Genomic DNA, 9,928 nt, shown 5'->3' on the forward strand with positions numbered 1-9,928 from the left:
AAGACCTCTAGGCACTGAGGACATCAGATGTCAAAACTGTCACAGCGTGCTTCCGGTTTTGTTGGATTTTGCTTGTTTTGTTATGGTGTTTTTTGAAGTGTCACAGGTTTTAATGTCTTTGTAATCAAATCTAAATGTCTTTGAAAAGTGTTTATTGATACATAATTGTACATATTTATGGGGCAGTTGTGATGTTTTGATTGTGCACACAGCACGTAGTGATCAAATCAGTGTATCCATCACTTCGAACATCTACTATTTCTTTGTGTTGGGAAGATTCCAGTTCTTCTAGCTATTTTGAAATATACAGTGGACCAGGTGCAGTGGCTCACACCTGTAATCCCAGCGCTTTAGGAGGCCAAGGCAGGTGGATCACCTGAGGTCGGGAGTTTGAGACCAGCCTGGCCAACATGGTAAACCCCATCTCTACTGAAAACACAAAAATTAGCCGGGCGTGGTGGCAAGTGCCTGTAATCCCAGCTACTCGGGAGGCTGACAGGAGAATCTCTTGAACCCAGGAGGCAGAGGTTGCAGTGAGCTGAGATCACGTCACTGCACACCAGCCTGAGGGGGGTGGACGAGAGTGAGACTCTAAAAAAAAAAAGAAGAAAAATATACAGTAACTGATTGTTGCCTTTGGTCTGTGAACTGTGCTATGGAACACTGGAACTTACTCCTTCACCTGACTGCATGTTTGTGCCTCGTAACCAGCCTCACTTTATGTCTGCCTCTCACCCACACACGCTGCCCAGCCTCTGGGAACCACCAGCCAACTCTCTGCCTCTGTGAGAGCCACTCTTTCAGTGCCCACAAATGAGTGAGAACATGGTACATTTGTCTTTCCACCCCGGCTTACTTCCCTTAACATGACAGCCTTCAATTCCATCCATGTTGTTGCAGACGACATGATTTCATTCCTGTGTATGGCTGCGGAGTGTTCCATCGCATACAGATACCACTGTATCCATTGGTGGTATGAATGGATACAGATGAATGTTCTGTATCCATTCATCCATTGATAGGCACCCACGTTGGTTCCATATCTTTGCCATTGTGAACAGTGCTGCAGTAAACAGGGGGGCGCAGATTCCCTTTCACACAGGATTCCCTTTCCTTTGAATAAATACCCATCAGCGGGGATTGCTGGATCATAGGGTAGCTCTATTTTTAATTTCTTAAGAACTCAATCCTGTTGTCCATAGCGGCTGTACTCATTTACATTCCCACCTACAGTGTGCGTGGGCCCCCTTTCTCCACATCCTCACCAGCATTTGTTATGGTTTTTTTTTTTTAATTAAAGCCATCTGAACTGGGGTAGATGATATCTCATTGTGGTTTTGATCTGCATTTCCCCAGTGATTCATGATGTTGAGCATTTTTTCGCTTGCTTTTTGGGGCCAATATCCAGAATAGACAAGAAAATCAAACAACAGAAAAAAATATATAAGTAATCCCATAGAAAGTGGACAAAAGATCATTTCTCAACAGAAGACATACAAGTGGCCAACAGGTATACGGAAAAGTCTAAGATTTTAATATTTGTGTTCCTTTCTTGTTTCAACCAGTGCTTTTCTTTTTCTTTTTCTTTCCTTCCTTATTTCCTTCTTTCCTTCTCTCTCTCTCTCTCTTTCTCTCTTTCTTTCGGAGTCTCACTCTGTTGCCCAGGCTGGAGTGCAGTGGTGCAATCCTGGCTCACGGCAACCTTTGCCTCATGGGTTCAAGCGATTCTCCTGCCTCAGCCTCCCAAGTAGCTGGGATTACAGGCATACACTACAACGCCCGGCTAATTTTGTATTTTTTAGTAGAGATGAGGTTCCACCATGTTGACCAGGCTGGTCTTGAACTCCTGACCTCAGGTAATCCTCCCACCTTGGCCTCCCAAAGTGCTGGGATTACAGGCATGAGCCACTGCACCCGGCGCAAGCAGTGTTTTTCAAAGCCATGTCTCAGGCCGCCTCAAGAATGCACACATGACGGTGGGATCAGCAGTTCTGGGGGGATGGGGGGAGCTGAGGGCCCCACCACAGAAACGCTTCTCTTTTGCAGAGCAAAGGGTTCCACAGGGGGAAAAACAAAAAGGAAAAACAAGGACTTCCTGATCACCTTTTATTTTTGAGACAGTCTCAGTCTGTCACCCAGGTTGGAGTGCAGTGGTGCAATCTCAGTTCACTGCAACCTCTGCCTCCTGGGTTCAAGTGATTCTCACGCCTCAGCCTCCCAAGTAGCTGGGATTACAGGCGCAGACCACCACGCCCAGCTAATTTTTTTTTTTTTTTTTTTTTTTGTATTTTTGGTAGAGACAGGGTTCGCCACGTCGGCCAGGCTGGTCTCAAACTCCTGATCACAAGTGATCTGCTCGCCTCGGATTCCCACAGTGCTGAGATTACAGGCATGAGCCACCACGCCTGGTGGCTGATCACCCGAGTTCTACCTGAGCCTCCTGGAGCCTGCCAGGGCCTTCCCACCTGGAAGCGTCCGAGGGGCTGAGGCTGGGATTGGGGGAAAGGAGGCTGTCTGAGGAGGCCACAGCTGGCGAGCTGCCGGGATAGACCCACAGGGCCAGGGGTAACAGGCAGGGGTTTGGACACTGTCTTTCGAGTGACGGGGAGACGCTGGCGGGCGCCCAGCAGGGTGGGGGTGCCATTACCTCGGAAAGCGCAAGGCTGCTGCTGCCGCAGAGAGCCAGGGGCTGGAGACCTCACACGATGAGAACTGCTGTGACAGAAGGTCGGAGGGTGGCTTTTGCTTGTAAACGTGATTTCTTACAAACCCACTTTCAGCTGAATTTGAGAGCGGGGAAGCTGGGAAGGAAAGCCCGGGTGTAGACGGCCCGGGGCCCTGGTGGGTGTGAGAAGAATCTGTCTCGGTCTCTCCCGCCCGGATCACTGAGGCCGAGCACGACCGCGCCGGGCGCGGCTTCCTGCTGGCGGGATGGATGTCTGCGCCTTCGCCGGCTTCCTCAGGGCCGCTCACGACTCTGGTCTCCACCTCCTTCCAAGGCGTCCTCCCTTCTGTCCCCGCACTGGCCAGGACAGCGGTCCGTCCGGCCCCGACAGAGCTCCGAGGCCTCCTGCAAGCCCCGCCACTGCCCAGGACGGAGGGAGGCCTCGGGGAAGCCCTCCCAGGAGGGACTCGGCCGGAGCCGGGGGACCATGCACAGGAGAGTGTGGGCGGCGCGCAGGACGTCCTGAGAAGATGCTTGCGCAGCTGGAGTGTTTGAAAACAAACCCTAAGAGCGTCGGCTCCTGGGGACGGCAGGAAGGGAACAGGCTCAGGGCGACTCCGGACGGGGGACGCGGAGACCACACGGTGGCGCTGTGGGCCGGGTTTCCCGACGCTGCCGCGCGTGAGTTCGTCCCCGCGGTTCTCACCCTTGGCCCCCAGCAAGCGCTGCAGCAGAGGAAAATCAGATCCACCTGCCCGCGGGGTGCGGCGGAGCTCGGTTTCAGCAAACGCTGCAGCAGAGGAAACTCAGATCCACCTGCCCTCGGGGTGCGGGGGAGCTCGGTTTCAGCAAACGCTGCAGCACAGGAAAATCAGATCCACCTGCCCGCGGGGTGCGGCGGAGCTCGGTTTCAGCAAACGCTGCAGCAGAGGAAAATCAGATCCACCTGCCCGCGGGGTGCGGCGGAGCTCTGTTTTATGCCTTGAAATGCATTTGCGGCATCCCATTGTAAAACTGCCCGTGAACGCGGGCTCGCTCGCTCGTTTAAATAGGAAGGTGCTCTAAGACATCGCTGAGAGAATTAAAAGTAACTACATAGCAGGAACAGCATGATCTCGTTTGAAGATTTTACTTAGAAACACCAAAAAAGGTAAAACGGGTAGTGTTCTCTAGATGGAGGAATAGGAATTTGTTTATTTTCTTATTTTTGCATATATGTGTGTAACTCTAACACCATGACTCTGAAAATCACTGAATATCAGAACATCCTCTAAATATCTGAGTACGCAGGGCGGGTCTGAGGACGTCCCCAGGGAAGCTGTCCCTTGTCGGGGTGAGTGGGGATGGGGGAATGGGGACCCTCCCTCCCCAGGGTTTCCCATCCAAGGAATTTCACTGGAGGCCGGAAGGCTTCAGAACAGTTTTTCCTCTACTCTTGGATGATTTTCTTGGACTGCCCCAGGCCATACAGCCCCTGTCACTGAGCAGTGTTTTGATGCTGACAGCCAGCTCCAGTTTCTGAGCTAACAAGACTAATAAAGAAAAAAAGAGAGAAGAATCAAATAGACGCAATAAAAAATGATAAAGGGGATATCACCACTGGTCCCACAGAAATACAAACTGCCATCAGAGAATACTACAAACACCTCTACGCAAATAAACTAGAAAATCTAGAAGAAATGGATAATTTCCTCGACACCTACACTCTCCCAAGACTAAACCAGGAAGAAGTTGAATCTCTGAATAGACCAATAACAGGAGCTGAAATTGTGGCAATAATCAACAGCTTACCAACCAAAAAGAGTCCAGGACCAGATGGATTCACCGCTGAATTCTACCAGAGGTACAAGGAGGAACTGGTACCATTCCTTCTGAAACTATTCCAATCAATAGAAAAAGAGGGAATCCTCCCTAACTCATTTCATGAGGCCAGCATCATCCTGATACCAAAGCCTGGCAGAGACACAACCAAAAAAGAGAATTTTAGACCAATATCCTTGATGAACATAGATGCAAAAATGCTCAATAAAATACTGGCAAACCGAATCCAGCAGCACATCAAAAAGCCTATCCACCATGATCAAGTGGGCTTCATCCCTGGGATGCAAGGCTGGTTCAACATATGCAAATCAATAAATGTAATCCAGCATATAAGCAGAACCAAAGACAAAAACCACATGATTATTTCAACAGATGCAGAAAAGGCCTGTGACAAAATTCAACAACCCTTCATGCTAAAAACTCTCAATAAATTAGGTATTGATGGGACGTATCTCAAAATAATAAGAGCTATCTATGACAAACCCATAGCCAATATCATACTGAATGGGCAAAAACTGGAAGCATTCCCTTTGCAAACTGGCACAAGACAGGGATGCCCTCTCTCACCACTCCTATTCAACATAGTGTTGGAAGTTCTGGCCATATTGGTGAATTTCTAATGATGCTTGTTATTATTTGAGAAGGAAGGAGCTGAGGGTTTTAGAATAGAAAAACAAAGGGGATGTCGGAGAAGGAGTGTGGCCTCTGCAATGGTCAACAGTGCGAATGAGTTCCAGGGGAAGGTCATTCTGGGTTTTGGAACTATCCCAGCCACCTTAGGCATGGGGCTACTGGAGGAGGATCTGCAAAGGAGAAGAGGCACCTGGCATGAACATAGATCAGGCCTGAGAAATGCCTGCTTCTCCACATGGGAATTTTAATAAGACGCGCTCAAAGCATCACAGCTATGCATATTATTCTATCTACGTGGGACCACACAACACCCTGAGATTAAAAAAAGATAGGAATGGGGCAAAGACTAAAATCAGAAATGCATTAATCATGTAAGGTTAGATGACCAGACAGGAAGAAAACAAAGGCAAAAAATAAAACTCCCACTAAGCCTGTTTCCCATTTGCAGTAGAAGAAAACAATATAGAAGCTTCTCATTGAAAGTGTGGAGGAAAGAGATAAGACAAGCTGCTTGTGAGCAAGAAAAGCAAAAAAGAGAATTAATTTCACAATACCCATTGTGATTAATTTATGATGTACAAAATGCCATCTACATATAATTTGTTTGTTGTATTATTTTTGTTGATATCTTATTGAGAATATAAAGATGGGCTCCAGCAGGCTCATCTCATCCCCATCCTTTCCCCTTATGATGGAAAATCCCTCAGTTGCAGTTCTAACATGAGCCCTTTTAGGAACCCAGCCCTGCTGATTAGAGAGGAAAGAGGAGCTGTTCTAAGTTAGACACAGGCATGGAATATTGACTTCACAGAGAGGTACATCTAATCATACAAGAATTTCTTTAACAAGGTACCACTAAAAATTCAAAGAGACAAAGAAAAGTAGAAGTAAAAATAAAAAAATGAAATGAAGTAAGTGCAGAACAGATTAAATCAGCTTCCTAGCACTCTTCCAACCTGTAAAACTTTTATAGCTCCCTGAAAATGTATAAGAAACCAAAGAGGTGGCAAAAGGAGTTTAAATAAAAACTGTAAAATAAGTAGGGAATGTGGGAGAAGCTGCAGTGAAGAAAGTCTACAGCATAATAATCCTCATGCTCTTGACTATGGTAAGGAATTTCTCTGGTTCCGGACACTAGAACCTGTTTACCAGACAGATTCTGCAAGGGAGGATGGACTGTGTGGAGAGACTGTTTTGTGATGGTGTGAAATATCTCTTATGATTTTTCAAGTATCTTACATTTATTCCTTACCAAATTAATTATTCTAATGACTGAGTCACCTCTCTGCATGTTCAGTACCTAAAAAGGAGTTCTCCATTTGCAGTCGATTATTTATTTTAAATGATGCTTCACTTTAGAAGAAATATACACTGTATAGATGTAGGTCAGTCTTTCCATGACTTGACAACTTCTGAGCATACTGGTAAAGTGAATAAATAAATCAATTATGCATTAATGACTAACGAAAGATTCTTCATCAGCATTATCTTAGTCAGGGGATGCCAAACCCCCTGCTGCCCTGTCTGAGGGCTCAAGGTCTAGTGGGGAGGAGGGCACGCAGGTGGTGAAAATGCAGAGGGCCAGCTGCTGTGGTGGAGGCAGGTGCCAGGAGAATGGCAAAGCATCACAGAGACTGCATGGAGGGTCAGCAGAGGGTCAGTGGAGGCTCATGATACGCACTGATACCAGAAAGACGCAAGACTTGCCAAGTGAGGGGAGTGAGGAAAGGCATTCCAAGCTACGGGCCAGGTTCACACAAGTCTAATTTCCTCAGAGGCATCATGTGATAAATGCTGCAGTAAAACCAAAGTTGGCAGGATAGAGCATGTCACGTGGGGACTTCTAAATAATATGGTCCAGGGTGGAGAGTGGCAGAAGAATTTTCATTTGACAATGGCTTTTTCTCAAGCAATAAGAGGGCAATGAGACCAAATGGTTGTACATACGTATTCTAGAAATTTTCTAAGAATCTCAGATATCTGACAGAATGTCAGAAACAAATGCACTACAAATAAATAAACAATAACCATTCTAACTGGGAAAATGTATTTTATATCACCTGTGGCATTGACATGAACACCATTTCATGAAACATATCCTATAGAAGTTTTCAGTGATACATCCCAGATCTGAACTTAAAGCTGGAAAAATAGCGCTTATTAGATTTCAGTTCAGTAGTCATGTGCAGAAACACAGCTTCCTTGTGCAAGACCCATGATGGCAAAGCCACACTGTCATTATTCCTGATCAGCATTATCAAATTCAAAAAAAAAAAAAGGTAGGTTCTGCATACTCTGTGAAATCTGATTGTTCAAACCCAGTATCTGTCAGCATCATGGATGTCTGACTCTAGGTCTTTGTGCGTCAAAACCCTATCAGCCAAGAGAAATGAAAGCGTGTACTTAATACTGAAGAGTAAACTGCAGCAATATTATTCATCATTGCAAAAAAAGATTCTTTTATATAAAAAGCTGTTAACAACATCATCCAGATAAAGGAATAAGGAAATAGGTAATCCAGACACGTATTAAGAGATGCTGTGAGTTACATAATTTAGGAAGAAACGTTGGCTAATGGGGATAAATATATGACAGAGAAGAAAAACGTTCTAATGTTTGATAGCACTGTAAGTTGACTATAGCTAATAATTTATTGTGTATTTCAAAATGCCTAGAAGATTTGGAAATGATAAATGTTGACAGTAATGGATATCATAATTATCCTGATTTGATCATTAGACTTTGTGTGCATATTTCAAAATAGCACATGTATCCCATAAATATGTACAGTTATTACATATACCAAAAAAACCAAAAAAGAAAAATTAGTCACAATGTGAAAAATAATTTAAAGATAAAATAAAAATTATGTTTAAAGAAAATGTGTATTAAAAATTTAAATATCAGACAAGTAAACTATATAGATTATAATATATATTTAAATTACTATTATTAAATGAATACAATGTCCTTAGAACAATGCCTGGCATATACCATGTGTTATACGTGTCTATTAAATAAAACAAAACAAAACTATTGTGTGTGCCAGTTTTAATACCAAGCAAAATACTCCTTAAGAACCAGCCATTAATTTAAGCAATATTCCTTGGCACTGACAAGGTGCCACGGACGTTTCCAGTTCCGTGACTTCTAGCAGTGGACACAGCAGGTGCTGCCTCCCTGAGTGGCATTCTACCAGGAAGCATAAGCATGGACCAGGCATGCTACCTAAGTAAGCAGTCCAGTGCGTTAGAAACGTGAAGTGCCTTTTATTTTGAATCTAAATTTTGTATCTACTTGTTCATTCAGTTCCACTTAAACCTGAATCTATCTGAGAGCACTTTGAATCTGCTAAGAAGGAACCAAGAGTAGACTATGACTTTGTCACATCAGCATTTTACACGTAGCTGAAATATCAAATCATGCACAATGATGTAGGTGATAAATCATCTTTCACCCAGATTTCATTAAATCATAAAATATTAAACAAAAAGAGAGAGTGTGTTGGGAAAATGGGGAAATGAGTGTACCTAAAGAAGCCTCAGATGCTCAACTGACACCACCTGAGAGTGAGGGCTCCTGAGAAGTGCGAAGCGTGAAGCCCATGTGAAATGTGAATCTACTCTCCTGCAGCAAAGGGTCCTAAAAAATTGTTTCTGCCTCTGATGTAAAGTTCAAAGGTTTGACTATGAAAAGTGCAAACTAAAGACATTAGGAGCTTTAACCATGGCTCAGATTTGTTTCTGCATCCCAGTGGCTCACTCGCTGATGGAAATACTTGACCTCAGTCTTCCCTTTTTTATCGTGCCATATTTTATATCCTGCCATGTTCCTGGCTCCATATGGTGTTTGATAGTCACCTGCTCTTTTTCACAAATTGTATCTCTGTTTAGGGTTTTCTGCAGTTGTTTTCTCCCTAAATGTTGAGAAGGTAGAGAATAAGTAAGCTTCTGCCGGCTTTGCCCAAGTTTTAAATTTTCATATATCAAAACTGTAGCTGTCTAGAGCTGAATGTGCCTGCAAATGTGAGGCAGGGATAACATCCAAGTGAAGCCACCCATGAGGGGTGCATCCATGTCAACGCACAGCTCCTACTTCCACCCTGTCATACAACTGCCATTTCTGAATGTGGCAAGGCTCCCAACACCTGTGCCTTCACATACATGGTTTCTATGGCAGTAACACTCTGTATTCTCCCCTCCAACACTGCTGCTACCCTGGCGCGTTGGTCACCCAGAGTATCCGTACTCAACCTTCACAACCCAGATCTCTCAGTACTGCTGTGGAAACAATCCAGTCCGTTTAGGAACAGTCTTCCTGTACTCCCGGTGATCTTGTTATTTATATCTATATCATGTCAGTAATGTGATGTAAGTGTAATGTGTTTGTAATGTGTGTGTCTACATGGGTTTCCTCATAGAGAGGTCAATCCCATTGAGAATAGGACCTAGGCTTAAAAAAAAACCTTACCTCTAGATTTAACGCTGTGCATTCACTAACTTTTGTGTCAGTTTTCATCAAATCCACCTAAGTTGTTCAGTTTAAAAAAAAATCTGAAATGATTAAAATGTACTAAAAATTGATAATTTTACCAAATATAAAAATTGTGAAGATTTAAAAATGTCATTTTCTAGTTTATGTTTTTAGATTTTAAAAAAATTACATTTTACTGACACTATTTACACAAAACGCTTCTGATACAAACCATTCCTAACTTCTTATGAAAGAAAATAGTCCTAAAGACATCAACAATTAGAGTGCAGTTAACATTTCAAGAACCACTGACTCTGTTTGGCAGTGCTTCTCCAT

This window comes from Gorilla gorilla, chromosome 2 (genome assembly GCF_029281585.2).
Source record: "Gorilla gorilla gorilla isolate KB3781 chromosome 2, NHGRI_mGorGor1-v2.1_pri, whole genome shotgun sequence".
Taxonomy (NCBI): Eukaryota; Metazoa; Chordata; class Mammalia; order Primates; family Hominidae; genus Gorilla; species Gorilla gorilla.